The sequence below is a fragment of the Zootoca vivipara genome, chromosome 1, assembly GCF_965207765.1.
Source record: "Zootoca vivipara chromosome 1, rZooViv2.hap1.1, whole genome shotgun sequence".
NCBI classification, from domain to species: domain Eukaryota; kingdom Metazoa; phylum Chordata; class Lepidosauria; order Squamata; family Lacertidae; genus Zootoca; species Zootoca vivipara.
This window is the reverse complement of record NC_142582.1, coordinates 49828558-49850466: the sequence shown is the minus strand read 5'-3', so window position 1 is coordinate 49850466 and position 21909 is coordinate 49828558. Positions and strand designations below refer to the sequence as shown.

General features: G+C 43.5%; 1 protein-coding gene across 4 annotated transcripts in view; it reads right to left on the bottom strand.

Moving 5' to 3' along the window:
• Positions 1–21909, bottom strand: part of NHEJ1 (non-homologous end joining factor 1) — a 109180-nt gene that overhangs the window by 35076 nt on the left and 52195 nt on the right. The gene's annotated exons all lie outside the window — the stretch shown is intronic.

Below are 21909 nucleotides of genomic sequence, written 5' to 3'. Positions count from 1 at the left end.
ATGGTTCCCATAAAATCTCTTCCCTCTGCGGGGGGAGGAGATGTTGTGGGCCCACGAGTCCTTCACGTGCGGGGGGAATGGCTAGCATTCCCCCCAGCCCATTGGTTCCTTCCCCGCCGCGACGCTCCCTTGGCACACCCAATCAGGATGCTCCCTGGGGGCTCAGCTTATGCATTTAAGGGAGCGCGCGGCAGGGAAACGTCCTCTTGCATCCGGACCCGACCTGGGGCCATCACCTCCCCCAAATGCGGAAGGGTACTCCCCTAAGGAGTCCGGGGCGTTGCCATGTCTGAAGCCGTGGTAGGTGAGGGCCTGAGGGCTCGCCCCTAATGGTGGCCCCAGGATGAGTTCCTAGTTGATGTGCATCGCAGGACTCATCCAACGGTGGTTAACCCTTCACAGACTGCCAGCAGAGCGGGCTGGAGTCAGATATAGTCGGTTAGATCCAATGCCTATGCCAATACCCCTCTACAGTCGTAATCAATAAAGTTGTGGCCTTTTCATGCCCATTAACCTTATATCCTGTGTCTGGTGTCTTTATTTCTCGCGGGGAGGACTCGGGGCATCGCCACACAACTACTACTTCTGTGGCTACTTTACACCACGTCAGCTGGCCATCTAGCCTAATATTCTAGTATTCTCTGCATTCATGGAACACAAGGCTATCAATGCTGGCTAGCCACAATGGCTATGTTCTACCTTCACTGTCAGAGGCACTGTACCTCTGAATGCAGTTGCTGGGAGTCACAAGTGGGGGGAATGCTGTTGCACTCAGTCTTACCAAAGGCATTTATCTGGTTGGTCACCGTGAGAACATGCTGGATTAAATGGGCCATTGGCCTGATTCAGCAGGCTCTTCTCATTTTCTTATTGTTCTTTGACTGGAAAGAAGCTATCCAGGGTACTAGGCATAGGCCTTTCCTATCACCTACTCCATATTAACTGGAGGTATCAGGGATTGAACTTGGGACCTTTTTCTATGTAAAGCATTTGCTCTACCACTGAATAATGGACCCTCCTACCCTCACCTATCAATCTAGGGACAAAAGGGTGTTGAAGGAATGGTAAACATGATAACAGCACTTGCAACAGCTAGGTTGGGCCACTTTGGGAGGTAAGAGTCAGTGCCTCGCCTGAGTCATTCACAGAGCTGATCTCCAGGGAGTCTAATTGATGAGTGGAGCACCAAAAGGTGTGACATGCAGACTTTATTGAACTAAGGACTAGATGGGGGCGGGGGGGGGGAAATATAGCACAACTGAAGCATTACCTTTGTGAGTCAACATGAAGAAAGGGTACTGAAATATGTGGATACACAGCCAATTCATATATTGCCTTCAAACCCCTACATACATGAGTAGAGAGGAATGAAAGAAATCTCTTCCAGAGTAACAGTGCTTTGAAAGATTAACAAAGCACACATTACTACAACACAGATTTTTGAAATCCGCATGGCTGTGATCACACCCTTGGACATTGAAACTGTTCTTCCTTTTCATTCTGATGCCTTCCCATCCTCTTTCATTAGTAAATTCTCTCCTTGTTGGGTGCTTCAATGACATGGGTGGGCCCAAACAGGTGACTCCATAGCCAGTTGAGTACTCACTTGCAGCAAGCAGCCTATGAAAATCTCCCCCATGCCCATGATCCTCTGTGTTTGGAGATGGAAAGGACACCATGCTTTACTATTTTGATGTGTTGTTCCTGGACAACATTTGAAGATTGAGATTTTCAAAACCTGACAAGGCCTCCTTACCATATCAAACCCTGCCCCCACCTCACAAGGTTGTGCTGAGAATAAAAAAAAGGGTGGGGGTTAATGATGTTGTTCTGAGCTTCTTGAGGGAAGGGTAAGTAACTTTTTAAACTTACCCTGTATACAGCAATTTATTCCAGTTTATTCTATATGCTGTGTACCTAAACAGAAAATAACACCAAAACTTAAAAATTTCCATAACGTCTAAGAAACATTTTGTGGCTATGGATACAGGCAATATCCAAAGATGTCAGCCCACTTGTATGATGGAAATCTGCTTGCACAACAGGACTTTCGACTTTTCTTCTCCTGCACCAGTCCCATAAGTACACATCAGTGGTGGAAGAATGGATATGACTCTTAGCTTTGTAGAGCAGGACAGCTATATTTGCAGGTAACAAAGATTTGGGGGGGGGGATCTGAGTTTTGCAGCTTTTACCAGTTTCAATTAAGTGAAAAAAGTTCCATTACTCAGCCTGCCTCTATTTGCAAAGGTGGCACATGTCTCTCTCAACAAGATCTTCAATTGAATGTCCAGCTTCCTTTTTACCCACAGAAGGCAACAACCACCCTGTGTATTGCAATCCCTTCACTTATATTGTGTGTGTGTGTGTGTGTGTGTGTGTGTGTGTGTGTGTGTGTGTGTGAATGGTGTGTTCATGTGCTAGCTGCAGCCACTTTGGGCACATACCTCCTCCTCCAGCCATGTTTTGTCAAAGGAGTTTGACCCTTGAGAGGAAAAATATACCCAACCCTGACTTACAGCATCAAATGCAGATATTTAAGCTGGGTGAATAAGTGACTAGCAGTAAGTAGCATTGCCAGTAAGGATTTAGGGGTTATGGTGGATTATCAACTAGACATGAGTCAACAATGAAATGCAGTGGTTCCAAAAGCAATACTGCATCCAAGACTTCAAGAGCAATAGTATCACTCTTCTAATCACAGGAACTGCAAGCACTGCATTCAGTTCTGGGAACCAGAACTCAAGAAGGATGTTGACAAACTAAAAGGGATTTGCAGTGCAAAAGGAGGAGTAATATGAGCAAGCAGTGAATAAATTAGGTACATAGAGCATATGAAAAAGAAAAAATACGGTATGTTGAAGGGATAGAGAACAGAGAACACACTGACAGTTTTTCAAATATTTTAAAAGACTTTGAAAATAAGGAGAACTCTTAATGCCCAGCCATGCCCATGGGTACATTTTCAGAGGTACAATCAAGATAATCATAAAGGGTGGACAAAATCCAACTATAACAGCATATCAGCAGTGAAGCAGATTACCTAGAGAAGCTGTGGAATCCTCTTCCTTAGTCCCCCCCCCAAAAAAAGTCCTGGGCAGGCCTATGCCTTATGACAGTGGTTGCCAAACTTTTTAGGTCCTGGGGAGCATGTGGGCCCAGATTTAACTAACCCAATGTGCTAGTGGAAGTCAGTGTAAGGGCTCCTTCCTCTCATCCCCTCCCCGATGCTCCGATGCCCCCCCCAAAAAATGTACTCTGGTTGATCAGGAGACTCCTCAAAATAGCACTGGTTGGTTGCAGATGGGGCTCATTCTGCCTGGCAAGCAGAAGAAATGTTTGCATTGATGAAACTGATGAACTGATTTTGGGATGGTGCCAAGGGTACGAGTTAGAAAACGGCTGCTGCCAGGGGTGTGTCCTATCACAAAATGGTTGCTGCAGAAAAAGAAAAGAAGCAGGAACATATAATAAAAATGTTCTGCTTTTGCACTGATCTCTCCCCTCTGCAAACTACTTGGGAGTAATCCCTGATGTGGGCCAGGGAGAAGGAAAAGGTAATGGTAATAATGATAGGTATGTCTTATTGCCCCTCCCCAAATAATACAACTTTGGAACTGAGCTGAGAGGGTTAATAGCTCAGCAATCGTCCTGTATCACGGGGCCTGTGCATGCTCATGTAAACAGGAAGTACCTGTGTGCTGTTGTATTTTTCTGTTACATGAGACACTGTGTTTTTATTCTGTCTGTCGTGTCGCAGTTTTCAGCCGGGATGCAGCAAAATACTCCGGGCTGTTAGCCTTAATAAATCTTCTTTGTTTTAATGAACCAAGAAGTCGACGTGAGTTATTTCACAGGCACAGAAAAGTTGGATAAAGCTTCCGCTGCTACGGACTGTTATCTGAACTTGAGAGAGGAAAAGCTTCTAGGTTTTTTAGAAACAGAGGCGCAGCGAAAGCAGACTGGACGTCTGCTACGCAGCTAGAATTGTTCATAGGCAGATAGATTTCTCTGCTATCTTCTGTCTCACAAAGCTGTGTTATCGATAATTAGCCAATCACACAATTATCTCATAGGAACAAATTTTCCCATTTATCCACAGAAGTAGCTGCCTGCTCTACCTGCCAGCAGGTGGCAAAACAAACACAGTAGTGACAGGAGGATTCAAATCTTATTGTTAACAATTGCTTAGTGTTATGTAAGAACCCAGACTGCTGCAAAGCTACCTAGTTATGAGCAAAGGGCATCTTCCTGGCTTGTATCTCCTTTAAAGGACGAAAGAGGGAGAGCTCAATAAACCAAGGATTAAGGGATGTGTGCCAGATGCCTTAGATTTAACTTTGGTTTACTAACTGTGATTAAAATTAACATTAAACATGGTTTAGTATTAAGCTACTGGCATCTGACAAGATCAGGATCCAGAGGTAGTCCAACAGAAAGTAGCCCAAGATTGGCAAGGAAACAGAGACCAAACTTGGATCTTATGACCAGATACAAGACAGACAAGACAGGGCCCAAACCCAGGGTTCAGGAGCAGAAAACAATGTCAGGGAACCCAAGATGGGGGAAAAGTAGTCAGTACAGCAGACACAGAAGCAGCTGGTTTTTTCTAGATACTGCAATTCTAACAAAACTCTAAGCTTCAAGCCTACAAAGCACAGTTGTGGCAGGTTGCAGAGCCTTAAAACATAAGAACAACCCTGCTGGATCACACCAAAGCCCCATCTAGTTCAGCATCCTATCTGCATAGTGGTCAACTTGATGCCTATGGGCAGCCTGCAAGCAGGACATGACAACAGCACTCTTCCCACGTGCTCTCTTGTATCAGCAACTCAAAGTAATAATATAATAATAATTTATTATTTATACCCCACCCATCTGGCTGGGTTTCCCCAGCCACTCTGGGCGGCTTCCAACAGAAAAATAAAACACAATAATCTATTAAACATTAAAAGCCTCCCTGAACAGGGCTGCCTTCAGATGTCTTCTAAAAGTCCGGTAGTTGTTTTCCTCTTTGACATCTGTTGGGAGGGCATTCCACAGGGCAGGCGCCACCACTGAGAAGGCCCTCTGCCTAGTTCCCTGCAACTTGGCTTCTGGCAACGAGGGAACCGCCAGAAGGCCCTCGGTGTTGGACCTCAGTGTCCGGGCAGAATGATGGAGGTGTAGACGTGTTGCAACAGACACTGCTACTTGGAAGAAATTTGCTATCTCCCAGAAAGCCTCTTTCCTTACACCATCCCACAAATAAGAGGTCTTGGATAGTTGAAAGACCCACACCTGCTCCCACACAAGCCTGCCCAGCCTTTAAAATCATCTTCAGATGACATGCTCAGATGATACCCACCTTCTGAAGTGGGGTGAGTGTTAATGAAGAACAGAGCCTTTGATGCTTGTTTTTTAAAGGTAAAGGTACCCCTGACCATTAGGTCCAGTCACGGACGACTCTGGGGTTGCGCGCTCATCTTGCTCTATAGGCCGAGGGAGCTGGTGTTTGTCCACAGACAGCTTCTGGGTCATGTGCCCAGCATGACAAAACCACTTCTGGCGAACCAGAGCAACGCACGGAAACGCTGTTTACCTTCCCACCGGAGCAGTACCTATTTATCTACTTGCACTTGGTGTGCTTTTGAACTGCTAGGTGGGCAGGAGCTGGGACCGAACGGGAGCTCACCCCGTTGTGGGGATTCGAACTGCCAACCTTCCGATCAGCAAGCCCTAGGCTCTGTGGTTTAGACCACAGCACCACCTGCATTCCTTGTTTGTTTTTTAGGAAGAGCTTAAAACATATTGGCGGATTTCTGCTTCTTTTAATATGAGTTGCTGTTGCTGTTTATTTTATCTGCATTTGTTGTTTATTGCTTTATTGATTACAGTTCTAGTGGCTGACTGTGGTTTTTATTGCTTAGGTGAAGATGTGGGATTGAAATTTGATAAATAAAAACTTATGTGCATCTTAAGTGTTAAATATTCCTAATAGCTGGAATATATGAAGATTGGCACAGTCTTACAGAGATGAATTAGCCAAAGCTTGTTATAACATGAATCCTGACTAAATAAGGTTCAACCTCGCAACCTTTAGAAATGCGGACAAGCTCTTAGTCACTCGGCCACATTGCCTCACTGGTGAATCACCAATCAGCTGTGAATGCAACACTTATTTACCACTGCCTTTTCCCCAATCCACACCCCTCCCCACAAGGCACAGCAACACTTGACTCCTCTGCTTGTGCTGAGGACTTTGAAAGAGAACTATAGGCAAAACCATATTATTTTATCTATTAAATTTGCATACCGCCCGTCATCTGTAGATCTCAGGGTGGTTCACAACATAATTCACAACAATATTCACATATTTATGTCCATAGGCAGACTATACAAAATTGTGCTGTAAATCCACTTTCTTAATCTTAACTCCACAGCGAGACACGTAGCAGTTATTATTATCTGCACAAACATATTTGGACTCCGGCTTGTAAAAGAGTCTGTATTTTTTGGGATTCATCTCTCAAGCACCTTACTAGTGTACTGGGGACAAGCTGCTCAACAGCGGCAGCAATTATCTCAAGCCTGATGCACCTTGAAAGGTTGTGGTTTTGGGATAAGCACTTTTGTAATCCCCTAGAGAACAGATGCAAGGTTGTTAACTGTTCAGAGAAACTAGCTTTCAGCTTGGTGCTGTTAGGGTCTGAGAGCTGGTTTATAGTTGTGTGTGGGAGCAGTGGGGCCAAGCACGGCCTGGGGTTCCAAAAGGTTCACACCAGTTGAACTTGTAGCTATTATAGCAAGCATTTCACCTGTACACCTCATTGCATCTAAGAATACTTCATTCCCATCAAGAGCATGGCAGAACATTACACAATTACAGTTTATTTGTGGTCTCAAATTAAGTGAAGCTTTCTCAGTTTTTCTAGCAGCTTTAGCAAAATTCATGCTGGGTGTGTGTGTGTACCACAGGAGGATATAGCCTCATGCTAGTGTGTGCCAGTGAAATGCCGACAGCTCAGAGAAAGCATCCAATTCTCTCCATCCCTAAGAATGGCTAAGAACAGAACCATTTTCCCTTCCAGCCACACCCCACTCCATCCCCCTTCCCCCAAAGGGAAGCAGCTGTACAAATGGTTGATGTGGAAGGAACATGCCAACCACTTGAAAGGAGCATGGTATGAAAGCATGGCCACTCCTCTGCCTCTCAAGATGGGAGCTCTATAAATAGAGATCCTGGTGCCCACCCTGGGTTTTCCTTCAACCATTGTGGCACAGCCTTCTGCCAAATAATCTCCCCCACCCCTTGGCAGTTTATCCCACCATAGACAGCTGCTGTTGGACAAGCCTAGGGTACTGAAAGGGAGTGACATGAACCCACAGCTGGTTCAGAACAGCTCTGGGATTTTTAGGGAGAATCTAAAGAGATTAAATGCCTACCTGTATGCACACCTGATATTTCATCCAAAGTGTTCTCATAATCCATCAAACTGATTTGTGCAGAAGTGTAATTGAGGAAGGCAGGGAAGTATTGCTTTCCTGTGTCCCACCCAACATGGATCCATATCCATCCACCCCCATGCAGCTCACGGGTTCCTCCTGACTCAGTTCAACTATAAAATGCTTTTGAGTCAGATCTGGGTCTTTGCCTTGGGAACATCCAGACTGATTCCTTGGACACTAATTAGGTATCTATGCATGCTGCTATTTCAGTCTGCTTGTTTCCTATATCTGGCCACCAGCTCTCCTGTTTGCTGCTTCCTTCTCCCATTGTTCTAGTGTCTAGCCCCCTTCAACCACACTCCTCAATTTAGATTTTTGCCTCTACAATGACCTCTTGGGCTGTCTTGATATCAAACTTTTCCCAAGGCTCTGCTTCAAACCCTTGAGACATTTCCCCAATCCAACCCTGGTAGAAGTCACACCTCCTTCTCTTTTCATGCCCAACTACCTACACTCTAACACTAGCACTATCACAAATGCATCAGACACCAACACATCATAACCCTGTTCCTCCTTTCACACTCACACATTAAATGAACACATGGGGCGGATTATGCTTTATGGCCCTGCCCACAACTTCATTGTGTGGCTATAAGGTGAGAACTCGACTAATATATAGCCAACCTGGAAAGGAGTAGGTGATATATGGCTCAGGGCGAAACAAGCTTCCACCACATAAGTAGCAAACTCAGGCTCATGGGAATAGAGGTGAGAAGCTCCTGAAACATGCAGAAGTGAACAAAACAAACTAGCAAATATAAACCAACATATTTTGGGGTATCCTTTTTGTGGTGGTGAAGCTCAGCCTTGAGTGAAGAAGTATTTTTTAACAGAACCAGACCAGAACTAGCAAATTTTCACTTTGTGCACCAATGATGTAAATGAGGGGAAATGGAAGGGAAATGCAACTACTGTATGACTTTTTGTCAGAGCAGGAATAATGACATCATCTCCTAGAGCACTATGGTAATTGGCGAACCTTCCTTGCTCTGGCAAGGGAATGTACTAATAATAAGACTTTCAAGTTTGCTTGTGACAGATTAGCATGGAGGAAGTCAGAGAATAAGGAAAAAACAAAGCAGAGGCTAGGTACTTTGTTCCTTTTCCTTGATGGAGTTCCTACTTTATGGCAGCAGTTGAAGTGGCAACACCTCTTTGCAAGATTGGTCACATTTATAATTAAAAGCTAAAGGTTGCATTTCTGCTAGCTGAAGATCTCTTGTATTAAAGCTCATTTTTAAAAAATAAGCTGAACTATGCAGTCACAAATAAGCACCAATTAGTTCCATGAAGCTTACTCCCAGTATGCATAGGATTGCTGGTATCCTGATCCTAATAAAATGAGTATTATGTTATTATGTTATGTACTGTTTCTCTCTCTCTCTCTCTCTCTCTCTCTCTCTCTCTCTCTCTCTCTCTCTCTCTCTCTCTCTCTCTCTCTCTGGAACAACACAAGTGCCTGTGTTTTAGGACTCCCCAAGGGTGGGGGGTGTCTATACACTCTACTTGGGAACATACTATGTAGACTGATTAGTTCCTACATTTATGAATGTACCACTACATCAGTGATGTGAGCAAAACAGAGACATGGCAGAAATAAGAGGTTAGTCCCCACATTCTGCAGATTCCCAGAGGGGAGCCTTCCTTAAAGAGTCTAGAGGATCGAATGAGAACAGTATGTACAAGCCACAGCTTGTGATGTCCAAATTAAGTTAACTGCATGTGAATATGAAAATTAATTGTGGAATTGGGTTATTACTGGTTGACACTGTAGATTTTTGATCGAAAAGGTTACTGTCCTCTAGTCTTGAAAGGAGTAATTTGTTTCTTTGCCTCAAGTGGAGACTGAAAGCTGCTGAAGACATCTGGGTCTGTTTTACTGAAGTTATTTCTTGCCATGTAAAAGCTTTTGGCATGGCATACCTTGTTCACTCATACCATCTTCCTGAACTACCGTTAAATATGAATGATCTTAGCCAAATGTAATAGGGGTATGGGCGTACTTTTGCTTATGGAACATCCAGCTTCTATGCAAGGGGTTTGGACTAAGCTCCTTACCATTTCTACAGTTCTATAATCTCAGGTATCCAAAATAGGGATGAGGATGTCCATAGCTGTAAGAAAATGTGGTCCATCAACACAGACAATAATGGTTAAAGATGTATGTGTCCACATACTCATATATACATACACTGAAAGTTATAGCTGAGACAAAATCGCCCAGATGATTCATGTGTGACAATGCAGGGCCCCCCTGCTATGCTCTCCACCCAAATGATGCAGTGGGAGGTGGAAATCCTCAATATGTACAGGAGTGGAGGGTGGGGGTGGGGGGTGGGGAATGACAATGATCAAGAATTTCCTGGCTGGCTCTTGCTCCAACCCAGCCACCCCATCCATCGTCATCAGCAGCCGGAGGTGCTGTCTCCTCAGCACCCACAAATTCTCATGACTGGCCCCAAGCGGCCTAAGACCTTTTCCTCCTCATGACCACAAAGGGAGAAAGTTTCCAAATTAAAACACTAAATCTGGCACCAAAGTGCCCATGGCAGGAACCATTTAAACTGGCCATTAAAGTTTATACGTTAGACGGGCACCGAGAGCAAACCATCAACAGCAGGAAAACAGAGCCGCTCCTCTGGGAATGGCTAACCACTGCTTTTCCCTGGAGCAGCCACAGGCCGGCTGTCATGAGATGAGTTCACTGGCCATCAAGAAGCCTCTGTTTACTCACCCAAGCTGCCCACCCCCTGCATGCTGTCATTGACCGAAGCAGCTTCACAGGGGCTGGCAGCCTAGCACTTGGCACAGAGAGAAAAACAAGCAACAAAGAATACTAGAGTTGAACACAAACCCACAAACCACAGCACCCACAGGTCAACCTCAGAGCACTGGAGGAGGGGGGGAAATGCAACAAGTAGCCTCAAGCGGAGGACACAGCCTCCCCCACACTTGCATTTCTTATATTTCGTCTTTCTACCTGCCTCATTCTCTTTTTCACCTTATCTTTCCATGAAAAATGAATGAAGCAACACAGAGATATCATAGGTTACAGGGAGGTGTCAAGATTAAGCCTGCATTCCCACACAACATATGCTAGAGAGAAACACACACACAAAGTGAGTGACCTTCAGGCAAAGCAGACAAGGGTGGCAGAGCTCATGAAGGACAGGATAAATGAGAAATAAGAACTCAGTTTATTTGGGGGGAGGAGGAGAGAAAGTGATGTTGGTTTTGGGGAAATTCTGAATTTGCTTATTTGCAAATTAGGAAAATTCAAATAAGGGAATTTGCATCAGGAAATTTTCTCATGCCCTAGAACAGGCATCCCCAAACTGCAGCCCTCCAGATGTTTTAGCCTACAACTCCCATGATCCCTGGCTAACAGGACCAGTGGTCGGGGAAGATGGGAATTGTAGTCCAAAACATCTGGAGGGCCGAAGTTTGGGGATGCCTGCCCTAGAACAAAGATGAGCAACCAGATGTTGCTGGACTACAACTCCCATAGTTCCTGACAATTGCCCCTGCTGGCTGGAGTTGATGGGAGCTGGAGTCCAACAAGGATGGGACTCCAGAGGACCATAGGTTCCCCAGTTTTACTTGTATTTAGTCAGGCAACAGCAAAGGACTCCTGGACGGTTAAGTCCAGTCAAAGGTGACTACGGGGTGCGGCACTCATCTTGCTTCAGGCTGTGGGAGCCAGTGCTTGTCCACAGACAACTTTCTGGGTCATGTGGCCAGCATGATTAAACCGCTACTGGTGCATGCAGGACTGTGACGAGTGCCAGAGTGCACAGAAACACCATTTACCTTTCTGCTGCAGGAGTAACTATTTATTTACTTGCACTGGTATGTTTTCAAACTGCTAGGTTGACAGAAGCTGGGACAGAGCAACGGGAGATGCTGACCCCATTGGGTGGATTCGAACTGCTAACCTTCTGATCAGCAAGCTCAAGAGGCTCAGTGGTTTAGACCACAGCACCACCCGTATCCATTTTACCTATTTTACCTTTTATATTTAGTAAACTAAGCTAAACACTTTGAACCTGCCAAGCTTACCTAATAATGTAATTGTGATTGGCACCCATTCACTGTTACAAAACTAGTCTGTAGATGCAAAGTTGATTCTCAGCAATGGGAAGCTTCCAGCCAGTTAACAGCAGCAGGCAGGTGTTAATGGAGAACTGCAAAATAACCAAAGGAACTATCCAAGGTTGCCCGCTGTCACCTTTATTGTTTATATTAATTTTAGAAGTTTCGGTGCAAAGAATAAAATGTAACTTTGTTGACCATAAAAATGAATGTATTACAAAGGTGGTATTTTTGTTTCAAACAATAGTGGTGATCGGCAAGACAGATTGTTTCAATAAATGGCAAAAATGTATTTCTAAATATATTTGGCAAGGGAAAAAACTGAGAATGAAATATAAAATATTGATAGATGTGAAAGAGAGAGGAGGTTTTCCCCTGCCGTATATGAGATTATATTACGAAGCTTCCTGTCTGTGGTGGTTGAAGGAATGTTTGTCACTGAAGAATCCACATATTTTAGACTTGGAAAGTCATGATAATATATTTGGCTGGCACGCATATTTGTGGTATGAAAAGGTGAAACAACATAAAGAATTTACAGATCATATACAGGCGTACCTTGGTTTTCAAACGCCCTGTGACTTGAACGTTTTGGCTCCCAAACACCGCAAGCCTGGAAGTGAGTGTTCTGGTTTTGGAACATTTTTTGGAAGCCGAATGTCTGACGCAGCTTCCAACTGAGTGCAGGAAGCTCCTGCAGCCAATTGGAAGCCGTGCCTTGGTTTTCGAACATTTTCGGAAGTCAAATGGACTTCCGGAACAGATTTCATTTGAGAACCAAAGTATGACTGTAATTAGGAAAAATTTGTATAGAGCAGGGGTGGCCAACTTCCAAGAGACTGCGCTCTACTCGCACAGTTATAAACTTGAGGTGATCTACCCCCGTTTTATTGGGGTTCAGGTCAAAGTTGTTGAGTTTTTTTAGAGAGGGGTGCAGGGTACAAACTTCAGTTGGGGGGTGGCAAGGGGATTACTCGCTCACCAAAATATCGCTGCAAAACCTCCGGAGAGGAGAGGGGGCAGGGGTGGGTGGTCTTAGACAAAAGCAAAGGAAAAGGAGCCCACAATCGACAGCAATCGACTGCAGCCTCCCGGGGATTGACCAGTCAATCCCAATCAACCTGTTGGACATTCCTGGTATAGGTAAAGGGACCCCTGACCATTAGGTCCAGTCATGACCGACTCTGGGGTTGCGCGCTCATCTCGCATTATTGGCCAAGGGAGCCGGCGTATAGCTTCCAGGTCATGTGGCCAGCATGACAAAGCCGCTTCTGGCAAACCAGAGCAGCACATGGAAACGCCGTTTACCTTCCCGCTGTAGCGGTTCCTATTTATCTACTTGCATTTTGACATGCTTTCGAACTGCTAGGTTGGCAGGAGTTGGGACCAAGCAACGGGAGCTCACCCCATCACAGGGATTCGAACCGCCGACCTTCTGGTCAGCAAGCCCTAGGCTCAGTGGTTTAACCACAGCGCCACCTGGGTCCCTTACTCCTGGTATAGAGTATGGGACAAATAAAAAATTTTTATTGGAGCCAAAAACACCACTTTGACTTTCACCACTGAAAGCCATAGAGGTAAAGAAGAAGAATATGGTGGGAAATGTAGTAAATTATAGAAATTTTTAAAGAAAGGAAGGTGGAGAATTCAAATTAAAAGAATTTAAGGATTTATCAGAAATGTTAACAATATGGATACAATATCATCATTTGAATGAAGTATTTTTAAAAGATATGAAACGGTGGTTTGGGGGACAAATATGTCAATTAGAGAGAGACCTGCTAGACTGTAATGCTTTTAAAAAAATAAAAATAAAAGCATTTTTATTAAATTTTCCACTTTAACAATCCAATCAAATCACATTAAATATTTCAAATTATACATTTACATATCAAATATTCTAAATAGTCTGCCAAATTATATATATTTTTGGGGACTTCCCATACTTCAAGCTCAGAGCTTGTAGACTGTAATGGTAAAGTGGTGTCTAAAATGTTTAAGATGTTATTGAAATGTGAGACAAAAGACGAACAAGTGAAATCTTCAATGATACACTGGGCAATAGATATTGGTCATAACAAAGAAATGGGGGCATGGGAACGATTGTGGAATATAGATGTAAAATTTATAGCATTTTATGGTTTAAGAGAAAATTAGATGAAAATATTATACAGATGGTACTTAACACCTAGTAGATTGGCAAAAATGTATAAATCAAAATCGAATAAGTGTTGGAAATGTAAGGAGAAAGAAGGTACCCTTTTCCATATGTGGTGGTCATGCAATAATGTTAAAGCTTACTGGGAAATGATATATAATGAATTGAAAAATATGTTTAAGATAACATTTGTAAAAAAATTATGGGATCAGAGTTACCTAAACAATATAGAAATTTATTTATGTATGCAACAACAGCTGCAAGAACTACATTTGCCCCAAAATGGAAATAAGTAGTCCTGACAAGAAAAGAATGACTATAGAAAGTAATGGACTATGCAGAAATGGCTAAACTTACTGGAAGAATAAGAAATGAAGACAACAAACTTTTTACTAAGGAATGGAAATGGTTTTTTGAATTTTACAAACAAATTGTAAACGTATTAAGACATTAGCAGGATTACTGTAAAAACTCGCTGTTTCTAAAACATATATGAAAATAGATGAAGAATAACTAGAGATAATTGGGATGTGCAGGTAAAGATGAAAATAAATTTATGGAACTGCAGGAAGAGGGGGGGAAGACAAGGTTTGAAATGTTAAATTATGGTTGAAATGTTTATTTGTTATAAATAATAATAATAATAATAATAATAATAATAATAATAATAATAATAATAATAATAATAGCAGCAGACAGGTGGGATGCTGAGAACTTCTTCACATACTCACTGTGATATTCCAGAAGGGTAGCAGAGTTGGACTGTTGCAACAAATGGAACACAGAATTTCATGGCACATTAACAACTGACTGTAACTTGAACTTTTGTGGACTAGATGCATAAAGCACAATTCATAGTTGGCATAGGAAGAAGCAAATATCACCAGTGTTGAAACAATGATTCTTCAACATCAACTTAGTTGGACTGGTCATGTTGTTTGGATGCCTGATTATCGTCTTCCAAAGCAACTACTTTATTCTGAACTTTAGGTGGTCAACAAAAGAGGTTTAAAGACTCACTCAAGACAAATCTAAAAAAAATGTAGGATAAACACCAACAAACGGGAAACAGTGGCCTGTGAGTGCTCCAATTGGAGAATAGCCTTTACCAAAGGTGTCATCGACTTTGGGTGAAAGGGAGAAACGTGCTAAGAGGAAGGCGCATTTGGCAAATCCTCAACATGATCAACTCTCACCCGGAAACCTATGTCCCCACTGTGGAAGTACATGTGGATCCCGATTGACCTGTTGGACATCCCTGCTCTATACCATAGGAGGAGAATCTTTTCCAGGCTGAGAGTCACATTCCCTCAAATGTGGTCAGAGAGAGAGAGATGGCGGCCAGTCCTATGCTTTTGTTACCTGCACAGGTGAGGCTACGCCCACATTCCCTCATGGACAATCTTCTGGGGGCCACATGCCAGTGGTGGATAGGGCCAGAGGCAAAGTGGGAGGAGAAATGGGTGTCCCTTTTACCTATGTACAGAAGGCTGTCATCTCACAAAGAAGTGTGCCTGACTTCATAAGCACTTGTTGATTTGGAGGATTACAATGACCAATACATACCCAGGAAGTGTGCCTACTTAACTAGCTTTTACAGGCACTAATAACAGAGGCTTATCAGTGGGTCCACCACCTCTTAGTAAGGTACTATCTCTTAGTATCTCTAATATACACCTGGGTCTGGCTATTTCTTGGTTCTAACATGCCAGTTCCAATTAAATTCCAACATTTATTAAACCCAAGCATTTAGCACCCACAGATCTATAACAAGATTTTAACACCAGGGAGTAAGCATTACACCAGAGACTGCCCAAAATGACTGCCAAAAAAGGAAGACCACTACATAAGACAATCTTCATGAGAAAAGGGGGCTTTCTTCAGTTTCTGCACTTTCCCCAAAAGCACATTTACTTATAAGCAAGCATCCCAAATTGGTGATTAAGGCAGACTAGACGGTTTCCCTAAGAAACTATTTGAAAGAATGTCACTGCAATGCAAGCACAGTACTGTAAATGTACTTGTGGGGAGGGGGTTGGATGCCCATGCAACTTTCTAGCCATTGGTTGAGCTCCTGTGGTATTACAGAATATTCAGCAACATTCCAAATGCTAAGGCAGAGCTTTCCAAACTTTTCATGTTGGTGACACACTTTTTAGACATGCATCATTTCATGACACAGTAATTCAGTTTTATATCTTTTGGCGACACAGTAATTCAGTTTTACTAGCAAACCAGAGATTAAACTAACCGCTTTCCAGTCCTGGAAGGAGCGGGGGTGGGGTGTTTGCGCGACACACCTACACACTGCAGGTGTGTCACAACACACAGTCTGGAAAGCTCTGTGCTAAGGGGTAAACCTATCAGCACAAAGGGCTAGAGAACAAAGGTAGTTGTGTGTTGGTGGGAAGAGGTGAAGAAAGCAAGGGAGCAGCACTTTCTCAGTAGTGATCAATTCTTAAGCTGAATGTGTCAATGAAGGTAAGTGGTCTCTGTGCAAATGGGGAAGAGGCATTTTATTGATTTTCACTTTATTACTTTCTATGCCACTTTTCATTATGAATACTTCCAGGGTTTACAATAATTGTTAATTGGCAATGGACAAGTAAAACACATGCCTGCAAATGTTCACTTTTTAAAGTACTTTATTGAATTAATAGTATAACATTAAAACAAAATGCATCACAATTGACCCCATGGTATACCTATGCTCACACCATTAAGAGTCTGCGTCAAAACGTTTGGACACACGCTAGAGTGTGTAAGAAACTAAAACAAGAGAGCAGCTCAGCAAACAGCTGCTTCTTAAGTTAAAATTAAACTCTGCACAAATATTGACCTTTGGAGGGGAAACAAACTGGTTGCAATATATTTACTAGCTTTATAAATGGGGATGACCATATCTGCCTTATGTGCCTGGTCAGTTGGTTGGGCAAAGGCTGAAGTGCCACCAGCACATGGTGAGAGTGTGAGGGACTGTGAGGTATAGGAGGACAGCAGCAGCCTACTCGGTTGCAGGTCAGTGTATCCTTCCTTTGGGCAATGAGAAGGTGCAACACATTGGATAAACATGAAGCAAAACCTCCAACTTTTGTTACAAGCTGCAGAAGGGCTGAGCCAGCAAGAAAAATTACTCTGTGTTCTGTGGAAGGCTCAGTGACATCACGACCCTAGGGCTGTTTCATCATATTCCTCACCCCACATGTCAGATGTGGGGAACCTTTTTTAAACTGAAAGGGCCACATGGGGACTGCATGCCAGAAGTGGGAATGGCAAAAGTGGGTGTGGCCACACACACCACTCTTCATCCTCCATGCAGGCAAGAGGAGTACATAGGTGTGGACAGAGAGGCCAGGGAGCAGGTACATTTGGCTCCTGGGCAGAAGGTTCCCCACCCCTGCCATACCTGAAGCAGATCAGGAAAAGTTTTTCCTATAGATCAGTGGTTCCTAATTAGGGGTCCAGGGACCCCTGGGGGGTCCACAGAATGCACCCAAGGGGCCTGTGACCCCATTTCTTCCCCCCCCCAACCAACCAGAAGTCGCTCCTTGGTTGTCAAACATTGCAGAAGCCGAATGGGCTTCCGGAATTGATTACTGTACATTCGACAACCGAGGTTTGACTGTATTGGCCAAAATCAGTTTTGAATTCACACTGTGATAACAATTTTGACCCAGCAATATACAGCACTATATTGCTCCTCACCAAGGGAAAGCAGGGCAGCTGATTTCAAGGCACCATCGATATTGCATAATTATCTCAGCCAATAATGCTGCTGATCTGATCTGCCTACCCTTATGCTGAGGGAAAACAGGGCAGCCAATTGCGAGGTACTGCCTTTCCCTCATACTGACAGAGAACACTTCAAGGTACCGTGGCACTATCTTCCCCTGGTACTGACGAAGACCACCTTTTCTTAAGATAGCAGGAAAGCAGCCGCCGCCACAGTGAATGTGCATCTTCACTGGTGTGCCGCTGCGGGCTGCCCCGCTGATGGCGGCTTGATGCACTCCCCATCCCAATCCCTTCCCACTCAAACCATGCGGTGGAGGTTACTCCGCTTCCTCTCCTCCCCCCACTCATCCAATCTCCGTGGCTGCTCCTTCCCTCATCCCCACGCCTGATCTTCAATTTCAGACATAATGATATATCTGAATATCACCATGTTTAGCTGTTGATATATCACAGTGTTGAAAACCAGATATCGTTCAGCCCACATATGTTTTTTAGTATGAGTAAAATCCTTTGCTTTTTAGGGGCTACCCCACATTTTGTTCAAAAAAATGCTTTGCAGAGGTAATCACCATAGAGTTATCAAAATTTTCAAAAGCAGGGGGTTTTATTTGGGAACCACTGCTACAGATGACAAGATTATCTCAACACCTTATGAGTGGTTCTCTGCAAATGTACCATTTTGCCCCAAGAGTGGTTCTAGTCTGATTACAGAGCTCTAATGAGGAGGAATTAAAGAACCTTTTAATGAGGGTGAAAGAGGAGAGCACAAAATATGGTCTGAGGCTCAACATTAAAAAAAACTAAGATCATGGCCACTGGTCACATCACCTCCTGGCAAATAGAAGGGGAAGAAATGGAGGCAGTGAGAGATTTTACTTTCTTGGGTTCCATGATCACTGCAGATGGTGACAGCAGTCACAAAATTAAAAGACGCCTGCTTCTTGGGAGAAAAGCAATGACAAACCTAGACAGCATCTTAAAAAGCAGAGACATCACCTTGCCGACAAAGGTCCGTATAGTTAAAGCTATAGTTTTCCCAGTAGTGATGTATGGAAGTGAGAGCTGGACCATAAAGAAGGCTGATCGCTGAAGAATTGATGCTTTTGAATTATGGTGCTGGAGGAGACTCATGAGAGTCCTATGGACTGCAAGAAGATCAAACCTATCCATTCTGAAGGAAACCAGCCCTGAATGCTCACTGGAAGGACAGATCGTGAAGCTGAGGCTCCAATACTTTGGCCACCACACGAGAAGAGAAGACTCCCTGGAAAAGACCCTGATGTTGGGAAAGATGGAGGGCACAAGGAGAAGGGGATGACAGAGGACAGTGTTCTCAAAGCCACCAACATGAGTCTGCCCAAACTGCAGGAGGCAGTGGAGGACAGGAGTGCCTGGCGTGCTCTGGTCCATGGGGTCACGATGCGTCGGACACGACTAAATGACTAAACAACAACAACAACAACAATGTAGTTTATCAATATAACTGCATACTGAACAAATGAGCCTCTTTTTGTAAGTTGCTGTGGAAAAAAGCTTTTGAGCTAAGTATGACAGGATATATAAAAATGCATTTTTAAAAGTTGTAAATTGCCTTCCGCATATCTGCCCAGTCACAGCAGAACTTCAGAAACAAAGAACGCTCTGGGTTGAATAAAGTTAAATAAGCAAACCACGCTCAGCTTTTGAATAACATTGAACATGTACGAAAATCACTACCACCCGTTTTTATATTGCATCCTTCCAGCTCTAATTTGAACTTTAGACACTGACAGAGAGAGACAGTTCTAGGGTTACTGCCCCCCTAACTGACTGAAGAAAGTGAGGCTTTCACGGTTTCTTCTTCTGATTCCTGCCCCCTAGTGCAGAGGCATCTCCTGGGCATCAGAATAAGCTGGATCCAACCTCCTCAAAGCATCTGGGGTCTGAGGTTTGATTCACACAATCACTTTGGACACTTATTTTCTTTTGCGCCAATTCTCTTGGGGGAGGGAGGGATCAGGCTATTATTAGTTTATGATAGGTGTAGTGGTGGTGTTGTGGCTAGAGCCTCAGATTTGAACTTGGGAGATCTGTGTTCAAATTCCTACCCTTCCATGAAGTTCATGAGGTGACCTTGGGCAAATTTCTATCTCGGCTTGATCCACCTCACAGGTTTGTTGCAAGGATAAAGGGGAGGAGGGGAAATAACTACATTTGTTGCCTTACGCTCCTTAGAGCTAAGGCAAGACATAAATTCAGTCTATCAGTCAATCAATAATACTGCTTTTTCCCAAGGAACCCACAGAGATGTACACAGTTCTCCACCAAGACACATACATTTTATTTTCATAAAGACCCTGTGAAGTAGGTTAGCCTGAGAAAGAGAGAGAATATGACTACCCAAGGTCACCCAGTAAGCTTCATGGCTGAGTGGGGCTTTAAACATGAAACTTCCCAATTTTAGTCAGACACTCTGACCACTATGTTGCATGTTGTTGTTTAGTTGTTTAGTTGTGTCCGACTCTTCGTGACCCCATGGACCAGAGCACGCCAGGCACTCTCGTCTTCCATTGCCTCCCGCAGTTTGGTCAAACTCGTGTTGGTAGCTTCGAAAACACTGTCCAACAATCTCGTCCTCTGTTGTCCCCTTCTCCTTGTGCCCTCAATCTTTCCCAACATCAGGGTCTTTTCCAGGGAGTTTTCTCTTCTCATGAGGAGGCCAAAGTATTGGAGCCTCAGCTTCCAGATCTGTCCTTCCAGTGAGCATTCAGGGAGGGCTGAATTCCTTAAGAATGGATAGGCTATGCTAAAAGTACACTCAACAAAGTGCTCATCTTTTTTATATACAGTATATTAAAAAGTCATCACAGCTTTCAGAAGAGGCACCAAACATGTGAGCTGGTCCAAAATTTCATCTTTCTTGGCAAACAACAAGACTGCACAACTCAGATTGGTATTAGGGGGCTATGGAGGCAGGAGGAGGATGCTGGGGGTTGAAAGACTCACAAAGGACAAGCGGGACTGTGTACTGCAGGGGGATGCACAGCCAGGAAGAGGGAGGATAAAAAGCTCACATAGCTTTGGGACAGGGGGGAGTTGTATGCTATTTTCTGGATGAGAAGATTGGAGAAGAGGGCTGAATTTCACATATTGATTCAAAAGACCCAGCCAAAATGTAGGGCTACAGATCTCTACTTCTACTTAACTCCCTAACTGACAGCTTTCTTCTTTAGGGATTTGCTTTATGCCTGGCTATTTTATTTCTAATTGTAGCTACCCACTTCCCCTCTGAACCAGGATGGGATTTTGACCAAAGCAACCATCTTTTGCAATTGTGGCTTTCTGGTTGTCTAGTAAACCCTCCCAATTATTGTTCACATTTCCCTAGTGAAAATCTGCCTTTCCAGCGCATTTGGCTGGTGATGTTTCCAAACCCATCTCCAGGAAATCTGCCCTTTCAAAGCCCCAAATAGTTGCTAGCTGGCTTGAAACCAACATCAGGTAATGACTGGAAGCTACATGCTACAACCAAGTCACTGTTACTTGCTAAGACAAGGCCAGAAATGGAGCTAACATAAATGGGTTGTCAGCCTTCATATGTACAGCTTGCTGTTATCCATGTATCAGAGGATGCTTTGCACCACCTATATGTTGATCCCCATGAAAACATAAAACGGATAGGACTTGGCAAGGATATTTCTTGAAAAAGAAATGTGAAGAATTCCATAGATTAGACCAGTTAGAACTGGACTACAGAACATCTCAATTAAATTGCTGCCTCCAAGAAGCAGAGACCTGAAATGTGAGTAGGTAGCAATCTGTTCTTTACTCTTGTCTTGGATTTTTAAGATGGGGCAATTTGGGGAGACATAATCTTTTTCCAGTGTTTCTTTGGGTTTCTCCATGTGCTCTCCCAACTCGTAAAAAAGCAAAACCAAAACCTCAGTTCCTGATTCCATAAAATACAATATATAGGCTAACGATATATTTTGGCCGATGTAAAACTTATGGAGAAAGACCTAAGAAGTAAAATGGAAGGCTCCAATCCAACTAGCACTAGTCATGTTTAAGGCCCAGTGAAAGAAATGTAACTCAACTGGGAGAAACTCAATATGCTAACAGACAGAGTATTGAACTAGGAGTGTGGAGATCTAGGTTTATATCCCCACTTGACCATGAAACATACTGGGTAACTTTGGGATAGTCAAACATCTCTAGATTAAATAATCTCAAATTCATTTATTTCCCAAAATTCATTACCCAGCCAGAAATACCCAGGCACTAAAGAAAATATTCAGTCTTACCCCCAGCAATGTCAGTGGTAAAGTCACTAGTCCATATGCTAATCAATCTTATTAGCTATAGCCAATAAACTATAGCACTGGCGGATGAGGGATTTGCCAGCTCTTTTTTCTTGACAGTCTATATAGCGTCCTCAGCCCTGAAGAATTTACAAT